Source organism: Triturus cristatus, chromosome 4_2, assembly GCF_964204655.1.
Source record: "Triturus cristatus chromosome 4_2, aTriCri1.1, whole genome shotgun sequence".
Lineage (NCBI taxonomy): Eukaryota > Metazoa > Chordata > Amphibia > Caudata > Salamandridae > Triturus > Triturus cristatus.
Window position 1 is genome coordinate 450990750 of NC_140586.1, and position 6000 is coordinate 450996749.

At 50.2% G+C, this 6000-nt stretch overlaps 1 long non-coding RNA gene across 1 annotated transcript in view; it reads left to right on the forward strand.

Annotated features, from left to right (window-relative positions):
• LOC146834550 (uncharacterized) overlaps positions 1–5624 on the forward strand; it is a 140378-nt gene extending 134754 nt beyond the window's left edge. The window contains exons 2-4 of the long non-coding RNA XR_014960306.1: positions 3926–3986; positions 4077–4331; positions 5027–5624. This is a non-coding gene — a long non-coding RNA (uncharacterized LOC146834550). The remainder of the gene's footprint in view (positions 1–3925; positions 3987–4076; positions 4332–5026) is intronic.
• The last annotated feature ends 376 nt before the right edge of the window (positions 5625–6000 follow it).

The window sequence follows — 6000 nt, forward strand, 5'->3', positions numbered from 1 at the left end:
CCTGGTCCCGCCTAGACTTCTGGCTCTTGACCCCGCAGGCCCATGCATGGGTGTCTTCAGTTGCTCATAAGGCGCGCACCCTCTCAGACCACTCCCCTGTCGAGCTGACTTTGCGAGTCCCCAAGCCATACATCACGCCCTTCACGTGGCGCCTGCCGCCACAAGCCCTGTCGGACCAGGTGTTTCGAGAGGATATTCACCAACACATACTTGACTATTTTGAACATAATGAGGGCTCCGTGACGTCGTTAGGCACCCTGTGGGACGCATTTAAGGTGGTGATGAGGGGCCACTGCATCGCGGGACAGGCCAAAGTCCTAAAGACCATAAGGGCTGCGCTCGGTAAATTAGAAGACCGGCTGCACTCATTGGAGGTGCAGTACTGCTCGGACCCCTCGGCTGCCACGTTGGCGGCCACTCGCACCACGCTCACTGAATATCAAGCGGAGGCTGATAGAGAGCTCAAATTCCTGACTAAATACGCGGCGGCCCGCCGGTATGGGGAGGGGGACCGCCCTGGCAAGACGCTTGCCCTCCTGCTGCGCTCACAGCGGCCCTCGACATTTGTTTCCGCAGTGATGACTGAGGGAGGTGATACCGTATATACCCCCCCGGAAATAATAGATACCTTCCGGACTTTTTACAAGGGTCTATACAGGTCTCGGGCGGCCCACACTCAGGCGGAGTTGTCTGAATATTTTGATACCATACAGCTTATATGGTTTAATGCTCACCAGAAGGGTTATTTCGATCGACCATTTGAGGCAGAAGATGTGCGTGAGGCCATAGGGTCATTGGCTGCTGGTAAGGCGCCGGGGCCGGACGGCCTCCCGGCGCAGTTCTACAAGGAATATATGGATCTCCTGGCCCCCCGCCTGCTGGCGGTTTATGCGGAGGCGGTTGAGATGGGTGTGCTCCCGGACTCCTTGATGGAGGCTGTCATCATCACCCTCCTGAAACCAGATAAAGATGCCCAGCAGTGCGACTCTTATAGACCACTATCATTAATAAACACTGACGCCAAGATTTTTGCGAAAATGCTTGCAACTCGCCTGCAGCCGGTGTTACCCCTGATGATCCGTCCGGATCAGTCGGGCTTTATACCGGGCCGCTCAACGTCCCATAACCTCCGCACCCTCTTCGGAGTACTGCACTATTTGGCCCCGCATGTTAAGGCTGCGGCTGTGCTACTGGACGCCACCAAAGCGTTTGACTCCCTGGAATGGGGATTCCTGTTCCTTCTGCTGCAGCGCATGGGGGTGAGCGAGGCCTTTATCGGTTACATACGACTACTTTATAACGACATTACCGCCAGGGTAAGGTTCAATGGGTTGATCTCTGAGCCTTTTGCCATTTGGAGAGGCACGAGACAGGGCTGCCCCCTGTCACCTCTGCTTTTTGCCATCACCACGGAACCTCTGGCTGCTCGTATTAGACAACATCATGCGGCCAGAGGCATTGGCTTCTCATCAAGGGCGCTGACCATATCGCTATATGCTGATGATGTTACACTGTATGTTTCTGATCCTCATGTCAACCTCTCCCCTTTGACACAGGAATTACTGGACTATGGACGGTTGTCGGGTGTCAATATCAATTGGGAGAAATCAGTCATTCTGCCCTTAACCACCGGGACTCCCCGCTTTACCCCGGACTGCCCGCTGAAATGGGCGACTGGGCCGGTGCGATACCTGGGGATCTGGGTGAGCACAGATATGCAGCAGATCTGGACAGAAAACTATGGGCGGGTGATCGGCTGGGTGGAGGAGAGAGTTGGTCGCTGGAAGCATTTGCCCCTTTCGCTGGCTGGCAGGATTGCTGTGGCTAAAATGGTGATCCTGCCTAAACTCCTCTACTTATTTGTGAATATCCCGCTGCCCCTGACCGCACACTTTATGCGACGACTGCGATCATTGATGGTGGAGCTGGCCTGGGGGGGTAAGCAGCCGAGGGTGTCCTGGGAGACCCTCACTCTCCCACAGAGACAGGGTGGTCTGGCGGCGCCGGACTTCTCCTTATATGCATACTGTGCACAGGCACAGTTCCTACACTACTGGGCACACCCCACACCGTTTCAACCGCACGTGGCAATCGAGACCGACAGGGCTGCACCGCTGCCGCTGACTGTCGCCCTGTATGCGCCGCACGTCCGAAGGTGCACAGAAATCGACCCGGTGCACGCGCTCAGGTGGGCCTGGAATGGTTTGCGAAGCAGGGCCGGATTAGATATGCTTTATACCCGCTCGGTGCCCCTGCGTGGGAACCCGATGTGGCCGTCGTTGCGGGCTATGCGAACCGGGGGGCGTGCTGCGGAGCTGGGCCTCCACACTGGCGGCGATCTATTTCCGGGTGACACCTTCCTAACGCTGGAGCAGATGTGTGGATCGGAGGCACCTACGCTGCTAGACACACTTCTGTATTACCAGCTCCGCCATTCAAGCCGGAGGCTATTCCCCACTTTCCCGGCGCCACCGCCGGACCTGCTTGCTTTGGAGAACGTGTTGTCGGTGGATTCTGGCCGCAAGCTGGTCTCCCGATTGTATGTGTGAATGCAGGCTAATCATCCCGTGATGCTTCCGGCGGCGCGGGTCATGTGGGCGGCGGAATTGGGAGCGGAAATTTCTGATAAACACTGGGATCTGTGCTGCAGGCAGCTTGAGCTTCTATCCCCCAACTACAGGCTGCGCCTGATCCACTTCAAATACATACACATGCTCTACCGCACACCAAGACGGCTGCACCGCATGGGACTAAGGGATACCGATGAATGCTGGCGCTGTCATGCACCGGGGGCCACCTTTATACATATGGCGTGGGGCTGTACTGCAATAGCGTTGTTCTGGACAAGGGTGCTGGAGATAATATGCACTATCACAGGCCTACTGATCCCCTGCACACCCCAGGTTGCATTGCTGGGGATTTTACACATGATGGAGCCTAAACACCGTAAACTGCCAGCAATGCTATTACTATTGGCTAAGAGGCAGGTTGCTCTACACTGGGGGGCGGGCACGTCACCTAACATTAAGGTATGGGTTCAAAGCGTTGTTTACTGCCAAACCCAGTTAGCCCTGTATTGGGAGCTTATGCCGGCGCAGTCCAGACCCAGAGACATATGGGAGCCCTTCGTACACTGGCTGGAGCAAAACCCGCTACAAATGCTGTAACACGTTTCTCTCCCCCCGGATGGGAGGGGAACGTTAAGATTTGCTGCTGCTCGTGGGGCGGGGCGGTGGCTGTCGAGGTGGGAAACCCGGATGGGCATATGTGGCAGATTGCCGGTTGGTTGAAGCGTAGATTGCGATGTAATACTGACTTGATGTCCTTTACATTCCGTACCCAGTGCCTTGTTGGGGGGGGGGGGGCTTGTCGTCATTGTCTGCGATGCGTACATAGCAGTGTGAAGTAATGTTTTACGTTTGTTATTGAAAATGTCAATAAAAAGAATTTTTAAAAAACTAAGTCAAAGTGCAAATAATAACTTGGGGATGAAGGGAAGAGAACAAGGGAAAAAACAAAAGGCTCCTCTTGACATTCCACTTCTAGATGTAATCACTGTAAAATATAATAGGAAACTCTGGTAAGTATGAGTTTAGTGATCTAACGAATATGCTTATTCTTTAATCTGGCGTGTATATATGTGAGGAGACATATGCCTGGTTGTTTTCTTAAATAACTGAGGTAAAATGTAGGACTTAGATGGTTTACACACAACAGAAGAACCTGAATAAAACACAAATGCTAGAAACAAATGTAGCGAACAATACTAGATTGTTTATATGACTGGAATCAAATAATCACAGAAATGGAACCTACCAAAAGTCTTTGAGAACTTCCATAGTCTTGATTTTCCAAATAGCTAACTTCTTGTGTCAGTCGATAACTTGTTCTTTTTCAATAATTTCCAACATTTCCTTATTTTCAGGAACCATAATTAAAGTAAATAAAAGGCTGACCTTCATCGATGTGCTGTCCAAATCAGATAAGTAAGAACAACTATGGAAACATTGTATTTCAACGAAATATATTTTGGCAGATTTCAGCTTTTTCTTTTTTTTTTTTTTTAAAACCTGAAGCCCACCGCAAGAAACAGGAGCTGGTATGGTGCAGGAAACAAGGGATTTGATATGGGGAACGCCACTAGGACACCGCAAGGAGCAGAACTGGTCGAGAGATGCCGTGAGGACGCCGCAGGGAGGAGACCCGGTCGGGTGATGCCGTGAGGACGCCGCAGGAAGGAGATTTGGTTGGGAAACGCCGTGAGGAAGCCACAGGGAGGACATCCGGTTGGGACACGGTCGGGACACGCCGCAAGATGACCAGGAAGTCAGGTGAGTGTTTCCAGAACAAAGAGTAGAAGAAGCTAGAATGCAAAGCGTTCTTGTCCAGAAGCGGCTTGCTTAAAAGCACTGCAGCCGACTCTTGAGCATGCGCAGGGCACGAGTCGGCCATCACTGTAGTTCTATAGCCACTCGTGCTCTGCGATCCTGACAGTGCACCCCCCTATAGTTTCCCCTACTGGTTTGGGTTTGTTAGGATATCGTCTATGAAACTGAGGTATTAAACGATGGGTGTGCATATTACTAGCAGGTTTGCAGGTGCGATCTTCTATGCCATAGCCCTTCCAATGAATGAGATACTGAAGTTTACGTCTCATTCGTCTTGAATCAATGATGGCCCCTACTTCATATTCTAGTTCGTGGTCCACTATTATGGGTGCTGGGGAAGTAGGGAAATGTGCCACAGGTTTCGTGAGAGAGACGTGGAAAACTGGATGTATTTTCAAGACTGCTGGGAGATCTAATTTCATTATAACAGGATTTATTATTTTACTTATTTTGGAAGGGCCAATACATCTTGGTTTAAATTTACAGAATCCTTTCAGGGCCAGATTCTTTGTGGATAACCACACTTCATCCCCTAAATTGTAATTGGGCTCCACACATGGATGGAGGTCAGCTCTTTCCTTGTAGTCTGTTTTCACTCTCTCTAAATTGTCAGTCATTTTTTTATGTATGTCTTGTAGGGATGTCACAAAATCAAGTGCAGCAGGAACAAACCAAGAAGAGGGAGGCGGAGAAATTATGGTTCGTGGATGGAAACCATAAGAGCAAAAGAAGGGAGAGTAAGCAATAGAGGAGTGGCTATTGTTGTTGTAAGTAAACTAAGCCAACCAGAATAGATAAACTCTGCAATCCTGACACCTTGGGCCTCCCTTAGGGGTGACTTACATGTAAGAAAAGGGAAGGGTAGGGCCTGGCAAGTGGGTGCACTTGCCAAGTCGACATGGCAGAAACAAACTGTGCGCAGACTTAGCAGTGGCAGGTCTGAGTTACCTTTTCAGTGTTACTCATGTGTGAGGCACAATCAGTGCTGCAGGTCCACTAGTAGCATTTGATTTACAGGCCCTGGCACACTCAGTGCACTTTACTAGGGACTGACAAGTAAATCAAATATGCCAATCATGGAAACACCAATCCATAACACAATTTACCCAGAGACCATATGCACTTTAGCACTGATTAGCAGTGATAAAGTGCCCAGAGTCCTAAAACCAACATCAGGTCAGGAAAAAATAGGAGGAAGAAGCAAAACGTTTGGGGATAACTGCAAAAAGGGTAATCACCAACACTGCCCATTCATAGTGCTGTATCAGAGCACAGTGTATCTTCTAGCTGCTGTCTAGGTTATTGTGAGGGAAAATCCTGCCATATGGACATCTGTCTTCACCCTGATACCAGCAGATTTCAAATGCAATAAATGAAATCCTGAATGTGCACCCAGTGGTGAGAGAGAGACACAATTGTATTTTATTTCAATAGGGGTTCACAATGTCTGTATTTTTGGCAGGACTGCTATGGGTGGCCAAACGTCACATGGGGCAGGCTAACTCAGTCAGTTTGCCTGAGAGGTAATGCTGCATGGCACTGGCAATCTCCTTTAGACTCTACGGCTTGCAATCTCTACAAGGAGAAATGTTCCACTTTCATAAGAATGATG